The 19532-nt window shown below is 40.1% G+C and overlaps 1 protein-coding gene across 4 annotated transcripts in view; it reads right to left on the reverse strand.

Moving 5' to 3' along the window:
- The window catches only part of ZBTB43 (zinc finger and BTB domain containing 43), a 32670-nt gene that overhangs the window by 11649 nt on the left and 1489 nt on the right, over window positions 1–19532 (reverse strand). For 2 of the 4 annotated variants that reach the window (XM_003808033.5, XM_034929075.3), the window contains exon 2: window positions 17069–17191. The exons of 1 other annotated variant lie outside the window; for it this stretch is intronic. The gene's annotated coding sequence lies outside the window, so the exon portion shown is untranslated. Of the gene's footprint in view, window positions 1–3200; window positions 3646–17068; window positions 17192–19532 lie in introns of those variants that run through there. One more of the 4 variants, XM_063594201.1, reaches the window with a different exon arrangement.

Consider the following 19532-nt stretch of genomic DNA (forward strand, 5'->3'; position numbering starts at 1 on the left):
CAAAAAAAAAAAAAAAAAATTGGCTGGGCATGGTGTCATGAACCTGTAGTCCCAGCTACCCAGGAGGCTGAGGCATGAGAATCGCTTGAGCCCGGGAGGCGGGAGGTTGCAGTGAGCTGAGATGGCACCACTGCACTTCAGCCTGGGCGACAGAGTGATGCTCCATCTCAAAAAAAAAAAAAAAAAAATTATAAAAAGGAACCAAATGGAAAAAGCTGGAGCTGAAAAGTGCAACGATGCGTTACGGGCCGAACTGCATTTCCCCTGCTGCCCCTCAGTTCACACATTGAAGCTGTAATGCCCTGTACCTCAGAGTCTGGCTATATTTACAAGTAGAGCCTTTAGGAGGTAATTAACCTAAATGAGTCCATTTAGATGTGCCCTAACACAGTATGATGGGTGTCCCTATAAGGTGAGATTTGGACACACACAGAGACACCAGGGATGCACAACCACGAAGAAAAGACTCTGTATGGGCCCAGTGAGAAGGAGGCCATCTGCAAGCTGAGGAAGAAGGCCACAGAAGAACCCAAACCTGCTAACATCTTGATCACAGACTGCCCACTTCCAGAACTGTGAGAAAATACATTTCCATTGTTTAAGCCACCCAGCCTGTAGTATTTTGTTACGGTAGCTCTGGCAAACTAATACAAGCTGAAATTACTTGTTCACAAGAGGGGGTTCAATGGCATGCTTGAGCAGGCAGAAGGAAAAAAAAAATCAACAAACTCAAAGATAAGGTAAATAAAATCCAGTTGAGTAGCGGAAAGAAAGAAGAATGAAGAAAAATGGGCTGGGCACAGTCGCTCATGCCTGTAATCCCAGCACTCTGGGAGGCTGAGGTGGGAGGATCACTTGAGCCCAGGAGTTCGAGACCAGCCTGGGCAACATAGTGAGAACCTGTCTCTACCAAAAATACGATAGCCAGGCATGGTGGCATGCATCTATAGTCCCAGCTATACAAGAGGCTGAGGTGGGAGGATCACTTGAGTACAGGAGGTTGAGGCTGCAGTGAGCCATATTCATATCACTATACTCCAGCCTAGGTGACAGAGTGAGACCCTGTCTCAAAAACAACAACCACCACAAAAGAAAAATGAACACAACCTGAGGTGCCTGTGGGACACCATCATACATATCATGGGAGTTCCAGAAGTAGAGGCACAGAAAAGGGCTGAAAAACAATTTGAAGAAATATATAATGGTCAAACACTTCTAAAAACTGATAAAAGATTTGAATCTACACATTCAAGAAGCTCAACAAACTCTAGGCAGGATAAAGACACATTATAGTCAAACTGTAGAAAGAGCCAAAGCCAAAGAGAATCTTGAAAGCTGCAAGAGAGAAGCTCCTAGTCACGTAAAAGAGATCCTCACTAAAATTAACAGCTAATTTTTCATCAGAAACCATAAGCAGAAACCATATGGAGGCCATAGGCAGTAGGACAATCTATTTAAAGCGCTTAAAAAAAGAAATCTGTCAATTAAGATCTGGCAAAAGTATCCTTTCAAGAATGAAGGAGAAACTAAGACATTCCCAGAGAAACAAAAGCTAAGGATGTTCACTACCTGTAGACTTGCTCTACAAGAAATGCTAAAGGGGTCCTTCAGGCTGAGATAAAAGAACACTAGACAATGAAAAGCCACATAAAAAAGCAAAGATCGCTGGTAAAGGTTAACTACTTAGGTAAATATATAAGTCACCACTGGTTGGGCTCAGTGGCTCATGCCTATAATCCCAGCACTTTGGAAGGCCAAGGCAGGTGGATCATTTGAGTCAGAAGTTGTGATCAGCCTGGTCAACACAGTGAAACCCCATTTCTACCAAAAAACCAAAAATTAGCCAGGCGTGGTGGTGCGCACCTGTAATCCCAGTTACTTGGGAGGCTGAGGCAGTAGAATCGCTCGAACCCAGGAGGGTTGAGGTTGCAGTGAGCGGACATTGCGCCACTGCACTCCAGCCTGGGCAACAGAGTGAGACTCTGTCTCAAAAAAAAAAGCCATCATTGTTGTACTTTTGGTTTTTAATTCTTTTGTTTCTATATGATTTAAAAGGCTAATGAATGCATAAAACAATAATTATAAATTTATGTTAATACACATTATACAATATAAAAAGATATAATCAGTGACAATGACAACATGAAGGTGAAGGGACAGGAGATATCTTTGCTGTGACTGTACTAAACCTAAGTTGGTACTATTCAAGGTAAGTTGTTAAAAGTTTAAAATGTTAATTGCAAACCCCAAAGTAACTACTAAGGAAATAACTAAAAACATACACAAAAAGAAGAGAGTCAAAATGGTTTACTGCCAAACAAACCCAAAACCCCTAAATAATAAAAAGTAGGATGGGGGCAATAATGGAAGAATTGAGGAATAAAAAACATGTAAGACATACAGAAAACAAATAGCTAAATTGTAAAGTGAATCTTTCCTTGTCAGTAACTGGATTAAAAAACGACTCATCTACATGCAGTCTACAAGAGACTCACTTTAGTGTATGTGCTGCCGAGGTGAGCATGAGACTCACTTTAGATATAATGACACAAAGAGGCTGAAAGCAAAAGGATGAAAAAAGATATTCCAGGTAAGTGCAACAAAAAATGGCCTGAGATGGCTATATTATTAGAAATGATCGATTTTAAGTCAAAAAAGGTTACAAGAGACAAAGAATTATATGTTGAGTAAAAAGGTTCAATCTATCAAGAAAATATAAACATATACACACCTAACAAGATAACTCTAAAATATATGAAGTAAAAGTGGATAAAATTGAAGGAAGAAATAGACAGTTCTATAATAATAGGTGGAGACTCCAATACCCCACTTTCAAGAATTGATAGAAAAAAGCAGACAGAAGATCTATAAGGAAATAGAAGACTTGAACAACATTATAAACCAGTTAAGCCTGCTATAAAGACATATACAGGCATACCTCAGAGATATTGTCGGTTCAGTTCAAGAACACCGCAATAAAGTAAACACCATAATAAAGTGAGCCACATAAATTTTGGTATCCCAGTGCATATAAAAGTAATGCTTACACCATACTGTAGTCTATTAAGTGTGCAATAGCATTATGTCTAAAAAAAAAAAATGTACTCACCTTAATTTAAAAATACTTTATTGCTAAAAAATGCTAACAATCATCTGAGCCTTCAGCCAGTTGTAATCCCTTTGCTGGTAGAGGGTCTTACCTTGAGTGGATGGCTGCTGACTGATCAGGGTGGTGACTGCTGAACGGTAGGGTGGCTGTAGCAATTTCTTTCTTTCTTTTTTGTTTCCCAAGATAGGGTCTCGCTCTGTTGCCCAGGAAGAAATGCAGTGATATGATCACGGCTCACTGCAGCCTTGACCTCCTGGGCTCAAGCAATTCTCCTGCCTCAGCCTCCCAAGGAGCTGGACTACAGGCATGCATCACCATGTTCAGCTAATTTTTGTATTTTTTGTAGACAGGGTCTCACCATGTTGCCCAGGATGGTCTTGAGCTCCTGGGCTCAAGCAATCCGCCTGCCTCAGCCTGCCAAAGTGCTGGAACTATAAGCAAGAGCCACTGTGCCTGGCCTGCCAATTTCTTAAAATAGGACAACAGTGAAGTTTGCCACATCAATTGATTCTTTCACAAAAGATTTCTCTGTAGCATGCAATGCTGTTTGATAACATTTTGCCCACAGAACTTCTTTCACAACATTTGAGTCAATCTTTTTAAATCCTGCTGATGCTTTATCAATAAAGTTTATATTCTAAATCAGGGGTGTCCAATTTTTTGGCTTCTCTGAGCCACAGTGGAAGAACTGGACTGCACATAAAACACACTAACACTAACCATAGCAGATGAGCTTTAAAAAAAAAAAAAAAAAAAAAAAATATCGGCCGGGCATGGTGGCTCATGCCTGTAATCCCAGCATTTTGGGAGGCCCAGGCAGGCGAGCATCTGAGGTCAGGAGTTCGAGACCAGCCTGGCCAACATGGTGAAACCCTGTCTCTACTAAAAATACAAAAATTAGCCGGGTGTGGTCGTGGGCGACTGTAATCGCTTGGGAGGCTGAGGCAGGAGAACTGCTTGAACCCGGGAGACGGAGGTTGCAGTGAGCCAAGATCGTGCCATTGCACTCCAGCCTGGGTGACAAGAGAAACTGTCTCAAAAAAAGAAAAAAAATCTCATGTTTTAGGAAAGGTTACGAATTTGTGTTGGGTCACATTCAGAGCCATCCTGGGCCACAGGTTAGAAAAGCCGTCCTGGGCCACAGGTTAGAAAAGCCGTCCTGGGCCACAGGTTAGAAAAGCCGTCCTGGGCCACAGGTTAGAAAAGCCGTCCTGGGCCACAGGTTAGAAAAGCTTACTCTAAATCCTTTGTTGTCAATAATGTTCACACCATCTTCACCAGGAGTAGAGTCCATTTCAAGAAACCATTTTCTTTGCTCATCCCTAAGAACCAACTTCTCATCCACTCAAGTTTTATCATGCCTTTGCAATAATTCAGTCCCATCTTCAGGCTCCACTTGTAATTCTATTTCTCTTGCTATTTCCACTACATCTCCAATTAATTCCTCCACTTAAGTCTTGAGCCCCTCAAAGTCATCCATGAGGGTTGGAATCAGCTTCTGTTAAGGCTGATATTTTGATTTCCTCCCACCAATCACGAATGTTCTTAATGGCATCTAGAATAGTGAATCCTTTCCAAAACATTTTTTTTGTGTTTCTTTTTTTCTTTTTTTTTAAAGACAGAGTCTTGCTCTGTTGCCCAGGCTGGAGTGCAGTGGTGCGATCCCAGCTCACTGCAACCTCTGCCTCCCGCCTTCAAGCAATTCTCCTGCCTCAGCCTCCTAAGTAGCTGGGATTACAGGCATGTGACACCACGCCACCACACTAATTTTTATATATATTTTTTAGTAGAGACAGGGTTTTACCATGTTGGCTAGGCTGGTTTCAAACTCCTGACCTCAAGTGATTCACCCACCTTGGCCTCCCAAAGTGCTGGGAGTTACAGGTGTGAGCTACCACACTGCCACCAAAACATTTTGAATTTACTTTGCCCAGAGATCCATCAGAGTGTCAGAGGAATCACTATCAATAGCAGCTATAGTAGCTATAGCCTTACAAAATATCCTTTTTTTTTTTTTTTTTTTTTTTGAGATGGGGGTCTCACTTTGTCACCCAGGCTGGAGTGCAGTGGTGCGACTGTGGCTCACTGCAGCCTCGACTCTCTGGCTCACGTGATCCTCCCACCTCTGCATCCTGGGTAGGTGGGACTACAAGTGCATGACACCATGCTTCACTAATTTTTTGCATTTTCAGTATAGATAGGGTTTTGTATGCTGCTCAGGTTGGTCTTGGACCCCTAGGCTTAAGCAATCTGCCTGCCTTGGCCTCCCAAAGTGCTAGGATTACAGGTGTGAGCTGCTGCACCTGGCTCAAAATGTATTTCTTAAATAATAACACTTGAAAATTGAAATTACTCCTTGGTCCATGGGCTGCAGAATGGATGTTGTATTAACAGGCATGAAAACAATACTAATGTCCTTGTACATCTCCATCAGAGCTCTTGGGTGACCAAGTGCCTCCTCAACGGGCTGTAATGCTTTGTAAAAAATCTTTTTCTGAGCAGTAGGTCTCAACAGTGGGCTTAAAATATTCAGTAAAGCATTCTGTAAATGCTGTCTCCAAGCTTTCACTGTGCCATCTATGGAGCACAGGCAGAGTATACTTAGCATAATTCTTAAGGGCCCTAGGATTTTGGGAATGGTACCTGAGCAGTGGCCTCAACTTAAAGTTACCAGCTGCATTAGCCCCTAACGAGAGAGTTATAGCTTGTCTTTTGAAGCCAGGCATTGTCTTCTCCTCTCTAGCTATGGAAGTCATAGATGGCATCTCCTTCCAATAGAAGGCTTTTTCATCTATATTGAAAATCTGTGGTTTAGTGCAGCCATCTTTACCAATTATCTTAGCTAGATTTTCTAGATAGCTTGCTATAGTTTCTACATTAGCACTTGCTGCTTCAGCTTCCACTTTTACATTATGGAGACACTTCTTTCCTTCAACCTCACAAACCAACCTCTGCTAGCTTCAAACTTTTCTTCTGCAGTTTCCTCACCTCTCTCACAGCGTTCAGAGAAATGAAGAGAGTTAGGGTCTTCTTCTGACGGCTTTGACTTAAAGGAATGTTGTGGTTGGTATGATCTTCCATCCAGACCACTAAAACTTTCTCCATATCAGCACTAAGGCTGCCACTTTCTTATCATTCATGTGTTCATTAGAGTAGCACTTTCAATTTCCTTCAAGAACTTTTCCTTTGCATTCACAATTTGGCTGTTTAGAGCAAGAAGTCTAACTTTTGGCTTATGTTTGCTTTTGATATGCCTTCCTCACTAAGCTTAGTCATTTCTAGCTTTTGATTTCAAGTAAGAAGCATATGACTCCTCCTTTCACTTAAACACCAGGCCATTGTAGGTTTATTAACTGGCCTAAATTCAAGTGGTTGTGTATCAGGTAATAGGGAGGCCTGAACAGAGGGGGAAAGATGGGGGAATGGTGGGTCAGTGGAGTAGTTAGAACACACATTTATTGACTAAGTTTGCTGTCCCTTATGGGTGTGGTTTGTGGTGCCTCAAAACAATTACAATAGTAACATCAAAAAATTACTGATCAAAGATCACCATAACAGATATAATAATAATGAAAAGGTTTGAAATATTGCAAGAACTGCCAAAATATGACACAGAAAGTAAACATGTGCAACAGGAAAAATGATGCTGATAGACTTCCTTAATGCAGGGTTGCCACAGACTATCTATTTGTAAAAAAAAAAAAAAAAATCCAATATCTGTGAAGCACAAAATGAGGTATGCCTGTATAGGACACGTCAGCCACCAAGTGCACACAGGACATTCTCCAGGATAGATCATGTGTTAGACCATAAACGAGTCTTAATACACTTAACAAGACTGAGTCTTTTTAAAAATACAAAGTATTTTTCTAACCACAATGAAATGAATGTAGCAATCAATGAGAGAAAACTGAAAAACTAATAAATATGTGGAAATTAAACAATACCCTTAAAGACCTATAACTATCAAGGACATTGACTCAATAAAGAAAAGATCCTAACCTGATGGCTTCACTGGTAAATTCTAACAAACATTTAAAGAAGAACCAACACCAATCCTTCTCAAACTTTTCTAAAACACTGAAGGGGAGGCACCACTTCCTAACTCATTCTATTAGGTCAGGAGTGCCCTCTGATATGAAAGCCAGACAAAAACACTATACAAAAACTATAGACCAATACCCCTTATGAACACTGGAGTAAATATCAACAAAATACTACCAAACCAAATTAAGCGGCATATTAAAAGAATTATACACCACCAGCAAGTGGGATTTCTTCCTGGAATGCAAGGATAGTTCAACATATGAAATCAATCAATGTAACACAGCACATTAACAGAATGAAGGGGAAAAAAACACATAAAACATGTATCATCTCAACTGATACAGAAAAAGCATCTGACAAAATTCAGCACCCTTTCATGACAAAAACACTCAAGAAGCTAGGCGTGGTGGCTCATGCCTGTAACCCTAGCACTTTGGGAGGTCGAGGTGGGCAAATTGCTTGGGCTCAGAAGTTTGAGACCGGTCTGGGCAGTATGGTAAAACCCTGTCTCTACACAACGGCCATGTGTGGTGGCTCTCATCTGCAATTCCAGCTACTTGGGAGGATCACTTGAGGCCAGAAGTTTGAGTCCAGCCTGGACGACACAGCAAGACCTTGTTTCTAAATATATGTATATATATTTTTTAATTAGCCAGGAATAGTGGTGCACAGCTGTAGTCCCAGCTAGTTGCGAGACTGAGGCAAGAGGATCATTTGAGCCCAAGAGTTTTAGGCTAAAGTGAGCTGTGATCCCACCACTGTAGTCCAGCCTGGGTGACAGAGGGAGATTCAGTCCAAAAAGGAAAAAAAAAAGAAAAAGAAAAAGAAAAAAACTACAAAACACTGCTGAAATAAATTAAAGGCACAAATAAATAGAATCCCATGTTGTTTATGGATTGGAAGACATAATATTGTTAAGATAACAATACTACCCAAAGCAATACACAGATTCAAACCAAGCCCTATCAAAAATCCTTGCCCTTAACTTTGGGTGAATATGGCATTTCTCCATATTCTCTGACCTGCAACACGCTAAACTTCTACAGGTTTTTCTATTACAAACTCATAGGCAATTGTGACCTATACTGAGAGTATAGCTGTTGTTTCAGTTATTTAGATGATGTCATAGAAGTAATTAATTAGCTTACTAAAAAACCTCATGGGGCCAGGCGCAGTGGCTCATGCCTGCAATCCCAGCACTTTGGGAGGCCGACGTGGGTGGATCACGAGGTCAGGAGATCGAGACCACCCTGACTAACACAGTGAAACCCAATCTCTACTAAAAATACAAAATAATTAGCCAGGCGTGGTGGCAGGCGCCTGTAGTCCCAGCTGCTCGGGAGGCTGAGGCAGGAGAATGGTTTGAACCTGGGAGGCGGAGCCTGCAGGGAGCCGCGATCACGCCACTGCACTCCAGCCTGGGTGACAGAGCGAGACTCCATCTCAAAAAAAAAAAAAAAAAAAAACTTCATGGAACATTATATTCAATGTATTATGGGGGACTTCAAAGACAATCAAGAAATGTCACAGTCCAGCCAGGCATGGTGGCTCATGCCTGTAATCCCAGCACTTTGGGAGGCTGAGGTGGGCAGATCACTTGAGCCCAGGAATTCAAGACCAGCCTGGGCAACATAGCAAGACCCCATCTCTACAAATATACAAAAATTAGCCAGGCATGGTGGCATGCACCTGACATCCTAGCTACTCAGGAGGCTGAAGAGGGGAAATCTCTTGAGCAGGGGAGGTCGAGGCTGCAGTGAGCTGTGACTGCCACCACTGCACTCCAGCCTGGGTGACAGAGAAAGACTCTGTCTCAAAAAAAAAAAAAAAAAAAAAAAGATACAGTGGAAATGGGGCCAAGTTGAAGGGAAACACTGGCCTGAAACTCCACTTCCTATTCCAGGCAATTCTGACAGGATCAGTAACACTCTTTCACTTGGGAGTCCCAGAGCTAAAAGCCAAGGACAGACAGGTCCTGCAGACTGGCAAAACTCAGAGGTGGGTGGTATTAGGATACCAAAGGTTGCACATTGCCTTGGCAGAAGGAAAAAATATTAACATAAGGGGGTGGGACTCCGTAGCCCCAGGAAGGAGGTAAAGGCATAACCATGATTTGCCAGTTGGGCCAAAGACAACAGAGGGTCCTAGTATCCCAATTTCACCAACTGCAAAGAAAGTACACAGAGCTCAAGCTCCCCTGAGAGTGCCTAAGGCCTACCCCTCCTGCCCCACTCAACTAACCCCAGATGTCAATGTGGTTCAGCCCTGCATCTAGCTTAAGAACTAAGAGCTGATTCTAACAATATTCGGGTATACAACAAGGGACCCAAAAGCAAATTTCAGACCTGAACAGAATGTTTCCCTCTCAAGAATTAAACAAAATAAAACCAACACAGGTCTGTGGATATATTCCAGAATATCAAAAAGAAAAAATAGCAAGAAATAGACAAAGGGTACATTTTAAACAATTTTTAAAATGTTTTTCACAAACTTCATGAAAACACAGTCTCTGAATAAAGTATAAGGAAGATGAGACAAAACAGTAGAATGATATGAAAAAAAGGCAGACTGAATTAACGATAGGGTATCAGGAAACTAATATAGAGCAGAAATTTACACAGGCAATAAGAAGCAGAATTACAACAGTAAAAAAATGGAATCGATAATGTGGAAGGCACTTTGGGGACCTTCTACTAAAATATAAGAAAGTGAAAACAGCGAGAGAGAAGATGATAAAGCAGGAGAACAGAGAAGAGAGATCAATGTACAGCCTGTTAATGTCCTTGAGAGAAAGAACCAGAGAACGTGAAATAATAAAAAATAAATTTAATTGAAGAAAACTGCCCTGAATGGAAAACCTTGAGTATTCAGAAAAGCCTTACCTCAGTAGTGGGGACAAATTAATTCCAGACAAAATGCAGTTCTGGTCCTGCCAAACAAAGCTTAAAAACAAGCCTCAGAAGGATCAAACTGTTTCCAACTTAATTATGTTCCAGAATGAAACTTGAGAACATTTACATAATACAAAAATATCCAGCACCGAACAAGGTAAAACTCATATCTGACATCAAATTTAAAAATCACCAGGCATGCCAAGAACTAGGAAAATATAACCCAGGATACTGAGGTGGGGGTGGGAATCAATCAACAGAAACAGATCCAGAAATGACAGAAGATTTATACAACCGGTAAACAATTCTATATTCTATATTTTCAAGAAAGTAGAGGAAAGATTAAGCATGTTAGGTACAGACAGGGAAACTATTGGAAAAAAAAAAAAAAAAGAGAGAGACCCAAATAAAACATCTAGAAATTTAAAAAACAAACATACATTGGGATGAGAATAACAACAGAATTAACACTGCAGAACATTAGTGAGCTTGAAAACATGGCAACAAAAACTTACCCAAAATAAAACATACAGAGGAAAAAAAAAGGCAAATAAAAAGGGAATAGAGTATCAGTGAGCTGTGAGAGAACTTCCAGATACCTAATGTAGACACGATTGTTGTGGGGAAGGCAAAAAGTTTTATGTGATAAGCTATCAGACACGTGAAAACTATATATATATATATATACTTTTATATATTGAAAACTATATAGTTTTATATATTGAAAACTATATAGTTTTATATATTGAAAACTATATATATAAACAATACACACACACATTTTATACATATGTGAAAACAACAGCCAAAACTTTTTCAAATTTGATGAAAACTACGAACTCACAGACCTAAGCAGCTCAACAAAACCCAAGCACAAGAAACATGAAAAAAACTACAGCAAGGCACATCATAATCAAATCACTTAAAATCAGTGGAGAAAATCTTAAAAGCAGCCAGACAAAAAAAATGCCCCTTGTGTACAGAGAACCTCAGAAGCAATGCAAGCCAAGAGACAGGAGACCATTTTAAAATACTGAAATGAAGGTGGGGGAGGGGCAGAAAGGCCTGTCAACTTAGAATTCTATACCCATGAAAATATCTTCAAAGTGAAGGCAAAATACTTTTTTCTTTCTTTCTTTCTTTCTTTTCTTTTCCTCTCTCTCTCTCTGTCTCTCTCTCTCTCTCTGACTCTCTCTCTCTCTCTCTCTCTCTCTGACAGAGTCTTTCTCTGTTGCCCAGGCTGGAGTGCAGTAGTGCAACCTCGACTCACTACAAGCTCCGCCTCCTGGGTTCACACCATTCTCCTGCCTCAGCCTCCCAAGTAGCTGGGACTACGGGCATCCACCACCATGCCTGGCTAATTTTTTGTATTTTTAGTAGAGACAGTGTTTCACTGTGTTAGCCAGGATGGTCTTGATCTCCTGACCTCGTGATCTGCCCACCTCGGCCTCCCAAAGTGTTGGGATTACAGGCGTAAGCCACCGCGCCCAGCCCAAAATACTTTTTCAGACATAGAAAAGTTGAAAGAATTGATCACCAAAAAGGTCAAAAGTTAAAAAAAAAAAAGTCACATGAAAACAAAAGTCAAGCAACACAATACTAATATCAAAGTAAATTTCAATGTAAATTTACTTTGTAAATTTCATCTGTAAAAATTTTACAGATGTAAAATTTACATTTTACAGACGTAAATTTCATCTGTAAAAATCAGATAGGATGAAAGTTTATTGTTAATTGATGAAACCTATAATTCACAATGAAGTTTACTCTGTGAACTTTTATGTGTCAGAGTACAATGTTAGAAAATAAGGCAACAGTAACAGAACTGTAATTGTAGCAGGAAATATAAGTATCCCTCTTTAATTCTTAATAAATCAAGTAGGCAAAGGACAAGAATCTATAGGTTTAGACAGCTATCAATAAAGCTAATTTAATGCAATACCTATATACTCTACAAATAATACTCCTTTTCTAATGTCTGTAGGACATTTACAAAAATGATAATATACGTGGCTACAGAGAATATCAATAAATTCTCCAAAGCGGAAATGCACAGGGCACATTTGATTACATGTGACTATACAATGGATTACACAATGTGATAAAACTAGAAATGTAAAAAGTAGAGGGGGAGAAGAGGACAAGGCAATAGGGTAGGAGAAAATTCATAAATTTTATACAAAACTCTGGTATCAAAATTGGCCAACAACAAAAAAAACCCTACAAGCCAATCTCATTTATTAACATAGAAAGAAAAATTATAAATCACATGGCATTCTGGTTTGTATACTTTAATCTCTTGCGGGTTTGGTACATCATAAGTATGATATGTTGAAGACACTGAGTTATTGGTCCAATCACACTAACGGCAAGATCCTAGATTATGGTGAAATTACCATCAGAAAGCCATTTCAGATCTCCCTCGGCTCTCTTCCACTCAAGACTAACCCTGGTGACACACACATCATTACTTGTGCTTCCTTCTATGAGTGACAATGAGTGATGGGAGATAAATCTAGAAAAAGCCGAATGAGACGTCTGCATTGGGGCAGCACTGAAAACTTCTAAGTGACGTGCTGTGAGGCATGGTTAAGGAAGGTTGATCTGCTGACGGACTAAAGCAGGAGAAAGTCTGAAGTAGAAGCTAATTATAGGATTTCAACAAGTGTAGTCTAGGTAGTAATAAAAGTAACAGTGGGGCCAGGCACGGTGGCTTACGTCTTTTATCCCAGCATTTTGGGAGGCTGAGGCACGTGGATCACTCGAAGTCAGGAGTTCCAGACCAGCCTGGCCAACATGGTGAAACCCTGTCTCTACTAAAAATACAAAGTTAGCCGGGCATGGTGGCACACACCTGTCATCCCAGCTACTTGGGAGGCTGAGACAGCAGAACTGCTTGAACCTGGGAGGCGGAGGTTGCAGTGAGCCAAGATCATGCCACTGCACTCCAGCCTGGGCAACAAGAGCAAAACTACATCTCAAAAAAAAAAAAAAAAAAAAAGTAACAGTGGGTATGGAAAAGGGGTGGCATTGATGAGACTGACAGAACTGGTCAGCAGGAAGATACAGCAGTAGTACAAGGTACAAATGATACCATCAAGAAAGTGAACACACAACCTACAGAATGGGAGAAATTATTTGCAGATCATGTAACTAATGAGTGACTTGCATCCAGAATACCTCAAGAACTCTTACGACTCAATAATAAAAAGATGAATAACCCAACTGAAAAACAGATAAAGGATCTGAAGAGACATTTCTCCAAAGAAGATATACAAATAACCTATAAGCATATGAAAACCACTCAACATCATTAGTAATTAGAAAAATGCAAATCAAAACTACAAAACATCCCTTTTCACTCACTAAAATGGCTGTGAAAAGACAGACAATAACAGGTGTCGGTGAGGATGTGTAGGGATTATAACCCCCATACATTGCTCGTGGGCATGTAAAATGGTACAGCTACTGTGGAAAGCAGTGTGATAGCACCTCAGGAAGTTAAACATAGAGTTACCACGTAATCCAACAATTCTCCTAGGTACATACCCAAGAAAAATGAAAACATATGATGTCCACACTAAAACTCGTACATGAATGTTCATAACTGCATTATTCTTAAAAGCCAAAAAGTGAAAACCATCATAAGCTCCATCAACTTATGACTGGATAAACAAACAGGATATATCCTTAGAATAGGATGTTTGGCAATAAAAAAGAACGAAATACTGACAGATGTGACAACACGGCTGGCACTTGAAAACGTTATGCTAAATGAAAGAGGTCGGACACAAAAGGCCGTATCTTGTTATGCCTCCATTTATATGAAATGTCCAGAATAGACAAATCCATAGAGACAGAAAGTAGATTCGTGGCTACGGGTAGAAGAAATGGGGAGCAACTGCTAACTGGGTTTCTTTGAGGGGAGACAAAAGTTCTAAAATTAGATTGTGGTGATGGGTATACAAATCTGTGAATATACCAAAAAAAAAAACCTCTTTATTACTTATGAATTATGTCTCTGTAAAGCTGTTTAAAAAAGAGTAATGTGGCCGGGTGCGGTGGCTCACGCCTGTAATCCCAGCACTTCGGGAGGCCGAGGTGGGTGGATCACAAGGTCAGGAGTTCAAGACCAGCCTGACTAATATGGTGAAACCCCGTCTCTACTAAAAACACAAAAATTAGCTGGGTGTGGTGGTAGGTGCCTGTAGTCCCAGCTACTCGGGAGGCTGAGGCAGAAGAATCACTTGAACCCAGGAGGCGGAGGCTGCAGTGAGCCGAGATTACCCCACTGCACTCCAGCCTGGGTGACAGAGTGAGACTCCATCCCAAAAAATGGAAATAAATAAAATAAAGAGTAATGCAAGGCAAACTGATGTACCAATGCCGACTTTGAATTTCATGACTGAGTGACTAGGAAAATGTCATCATTAATAGGAAATAACAGCAACTACTATTTATGACATACGTATACAAATATATAAACTGCTTAATACAGACATTGTACAAAGTCTATGCAAAGCACTTTATATGTTCTGTCTCACTTAATCTTCACAGCAACCCACTCAATAGGTATTTTTTACTTCCATTGTACAGAATTGGAGATAGACAAAAAAGCTAAGCAACTTAAGGTCATATAACTGGTAAGCAGTAAAATTGAGATTTAAATCCAAAGTACTTGTTCAGGCCCACTACAGCTTAAGAGGTGGAAAGAAAAGGTGAATATAATTTTTTCTTTTTTTTTTTTTTTGAGATGGAGTCTCTGTCGCCCAGGCTGGAGGGCAGTGGTGCCACTTCAGCTCACTGCAACCTCCGCCTCCCAGGTTCAAGCGATTCTCCTGCCTCAGCCTCCTGAGTAGCTGAGACCACAGGTGCGTGACACCACGCCCAGCTAATTTTTGTGTTTTTAGTAGAGATAGGGTTTCACCATGTTGGCCAGGTTGGTCTCGAACTCCTGACCCTCATGTGATCTGCCCACCTTGGCCTCCCAAAGTGCTGGGATTACAGGCATGAGCCATCGTGCCTGGCTGTGAATATCACTATAGTTAGAGAGTATGGAAAGTAAACGTGAATATCATTTTCACAAATAATCTATATAATTTTATTATATACAATGCATTCACAAACTTTAGCACGCTGACCATCCTTAGACTTAAGATGGCCCAAGCCAGGCATGGTGGCTCACGCCTGTAATCCCAGTACTTTGGGAGGCCGAGGTGGGCGGATCACCAGGTCAAAAGATGGAGACCATCCCGGCCAACATGGTGAAACCCCTTCTCTACTAAAAATACAAAAAAAAATTAGCTGTGCGTGGTGGCCCACGCCTGTAGTCCCAGCTACCTGGGAGGCTGAGGCAGGAGAATCACTTGAACCCGGGAGGCAGAGGTCGCAGTGAGCCGAGATCTCGCCACGCGCTCCAGCCTGTGTGACAGAGCGAGACCCCATCTCAAAAAAAAAAAAAAAAAGACGGCTGGGCACAGTGGCTCATGCCTGTAATCCCAGCACTTTGGGAGCACGAGGCGGTGGATCACCTGTGGTCAAGAGTTTGAGACTGGCCTGGCCAACAAGGCGAAACCCTGTCTCTACTAAAAATACAAAATTAGCTGGGCATGCTGACAGACGCCTGTAATCCCAGCTACTCAGGAGGCTGAGGAAGGAAAATCTCTTGAACCTGGGAGGCAGAGGTTGCAGTGAGCGGAGATTCTGCCACTGCACTCCAGCCTGGGCAACAAGAGCGAGACTCCATCTCAAAAACAAACAAACAAACAAACAAAAACCTTAATAAGATACCAGCAGTCAGTGGGCCGGGCGCGGTGGCTCACGTCTGTAATCCCAGCACTTTGGGAAGCTGAGGCCCGTGGATCACAAGGTCAGGAGTTCAAGACCAGTCTGGCCAAGATGGTGAAACCCCATCTCTACTAAAAGTACAAAAAAATTAGCCGGGTGTGGTGGCCGGCACCTGTAATCCCAGCTACTCTGAAGGCTGAGGCAGAGTTGAGCCTGGGAGGTGGAGCTTGCAGTGAGCTGAGATCCTGCCACTGCACTCCAGCCTGGGCGACAAAGCGAGACTCTGTCTCAAAAAAAAAAAAAAAAGATACCAGCAGTTTTATGCCACTTTGCACATGTATTTTATTTTTTTAATCCAATAGCAACAGTTCTAAAACAAACACACCGATGCCAGCCTGTTCCACGATGCTTCTTAAAAGCTATTTGGCTTTTTTTTAACGCAGATGAAGGGCAACATACTGAAGAAATCCTGAACTAGATGACCTTCAAGATTCCTTCCAACTTTGATGAGTTTAATAACAGCCACTATTTATTATTCGGCTGAGGAACTCTAAGTCAAATTTTATACGTGATTTAAACACCGATTAAACATCCTAAAAACACAGATGACAGCAATATAATAGGGAAGCAGACCCACCAGCTACTTATTGTGAAGTCCTTCAGAGATTTCTTTAATCAGAGCATATGGTAACTTGCATGCTTACTATAGAAAGCATATTTAAACATAGTAAATGTTGCTTCAGTAAATTTAAAGCCTGGCACAAATGTACAAAAACACCAATACCCTATGCCTACTCTTTACATTAGTGAAATGCTTTAGAGTTCACAAAGCACACTATGTAAACCTGCGTTGTGCAACACTCCCGTATCATTGCATCCTTTTGAAATATGAGTAAACTGAAGCTCAAATTAAAAGAACTGCCGGTGGTTACACATCTCAGAAATGGCATGTCAGCATTCAAACAGCAGTATAACTCCAAATCTAACATTTTTCTAAGTTAAGAAAAAAAATTCACTTGGCAGAAAAATTTATCTGACATTAAATGCTCTATCAGTGCAAAGTATGGCATTGGTGGGCCTTAGAAGGTGTAACATCTCTTCAGAAGAGAAGAAAGAATCTTCTGGTCTAGAGGAATTAAAAATCTTAACAAAATACATTATTATTTTTGCTAAAAGAGAAATGATTACAGTAAGTAACTTTAAAAATGGTATCGTGAGCAAGTTGATAGCTTACCTAATGCAAAGCTGTATTCCTGGGATAGAGTTCCTTATGCCATGGCCATCAAAAAGCAACATGAATAGAATGAGGAAGAAGAACCCATTTCAGTTTTGCTTCAAATTAAAATCACATTGACTTCTGGAAGGAAGAGTAACAGTGAAAATGTAAAAGAGATGCTATGTACTCGTGTATTTGCTAATAAACACTAGAGATGTACATTAGCGGCAGAAAGAAAAGTAATCAAGACCGGCATTTTTGGTTATATTAAATTCCATTCTGCAACTTCGTAGCTCCTGCTTTTGTATTTTTTAAAAAAACAAACTTATTTGTAATAATTTTAAATTTTCAAAAAAACTGAAAATATAGTGCATAATTCCCATATACCTCTCATCCATTACTGTGGCATATTCATTAAAACTAGAAAACATGGTCAATGACTATGTAATTTTGCAGAATTAATATATCCTTTGGAACAGTGCTATTGGTCTCCTGACCACTGTCAATCAGTATTCTTCCATTTTTTTCCTAATTAGAACACTTTGGCCAAATCACTTAGTAAAAACTATTTTAAGATTTTTTTTAAAAAAACAAGCCACCTGCTTTATGAAGTTTGATTCATGACTCCCTTCGATTTTAAGCCACAGCTGAATGTTTTACTTAAAAACTTCTAGGACAAACATTCTATTACAGCAAACTCTCTGAGATTCAAAAGAGAAGGTAACGTTCTAGAAACTAACCCCCCATTTATCAATCATCCTTCCATTGAATTTCAATAAAGCCAAGGAAATGTTTTTAACTGTACCCTCATGTGCATTAGAATTCAGGATAAGAAGCTGAAATCAAGAAAGCAGAAGGCGGAAACAGTACTCATTTCAAGAAATTAACAACATATCGACAAATTTTAAAAAATATTTTTTCCTCAATATGTTACAAATAAGACAAAAGCCCCTATTCTAACTGCAAATATAAATAGAGTGAAAAGGAAAAGTTCAGGCCCAGCACAGTGGCTCACACTTGTTAATCCCAGCACTTTGGGAGGCCAAGGCAGGTGGATCATTTGAAGTCAGGAGTTTGAGACCAGTCTGGCCAACATGGTGAAACTCTGTCTCTACTAAAAATACAAAAATTAGCTGTGTGTGGTGGCAGGCGCCTGTAATCCCAGCTACTCGGGAGGTTGAAGCAGGAGAATCGCTTGAACCCAGGAGGCGGAGGTTGCACTGAGCCGAGATTGCACCACTGCACTCTAGCCTGGGCAACAGGGCGAGACTCCAGCTCAAAAAAACAAAACAAAACAAAAACAAAAACAAGAAAAAAAAATTCATGAAACTGATACTCTTCAGTTAATTTTCAGACATGCATTTTTTCACATTTTAAAATTCCTGAAATCAGAATGTGATCACCAGGTGGCAGTTTTAATAGCTGTCACTGCCTGAGACAATGATAGAGAACTGCTGAGGTCCTCATCAATGTTCTTGATGACACAAAGGATGACACTCTAGAAAAAATATGGACACACTCTGAATTGAAAAGTGCACAGAAGAGTAGAACTTGGAATGTTAAGTTTAATGAACACTTTAACCAATGTGTTCTTATTTTTCCTTTGTATATATGCATTAGAATAGGCATTGATACCATGTTTTAGTGTCTAAAAGTGTTTTCAATAATAAAAAGTCTAAACGATAAGAGCGTATTAAGCCATAGTTTAATTAGCAGGGTTTCTCCCTTCCTTGGTGGTACATGAAATAACAGCATCTAGGATTCAATTAAATAAAGCAGTAATTCAGTTGCGATATCTTATTAGAAAGCTTGATAAACTACCTTAAAGGCAAATAGCTTAAATAAGAGATTTTAAAAAACAAAAAAACCACAAAGGCATCCCCCATAACAAATTTCAAGAAATAACACATAATTTTGCATTATAATAAAAGGGCTATTTTTCAACCTTATGAGTTTTCTTCCTGTGAAAAGCATAATTATCAAGTATCCTACTTATGAGCAGATTCTTGCACTGATTCCAAGAAAGGCAGAGGGAGGAGAGCCAGGGCAGAAAGTAAGTAGAAAGCCTGAGAAAGACTTTAACCAAATTCATTTAACTAAACTTTTCTAAGAACCTCAGCTGTACCCACTGCTGTAAAGAGAGTAGGAATCAATAAACACAGGTTCAACTGTGTTCCTAACAACTACAGAATGAATTTTGAAAAATTACATGTAAAAGGAGCTTATTGGTTTCAGGAGTGTCCAATGAATACTGTTTTTGTTTTTTGTATTGTATAAAATATACATAAAACTTTAAGACTTAACAATTTTAAGTATTTTTAAGAGTCCAATTCAGTGAAGTACATTCACAATGTTGTGCAATCATCACAACCCATTTCCAGACCTTATTCATCATCCCCCAAAACTCTGTTCTGTAACATTAAGCAATAACTCCTATCCCCAGCCCCTGGTAAATTATTCTACTTTCCGTCTCTTAATTGGT

This window comes from Pan paniscus, chromosome 11 (assembly GCF_029289425.2).
Source record: "Pan paniscus chromosome 11, NHGRI_mPanPan1-v2.0_pri, whole genome shotgun sequence".
In the NCBI taxonomy this organism is placed as follows: Eukaryota; Metazoa; Chordata; class Mammalia; order Primates; family Hominidae; genus Pan; species Pan paniscus.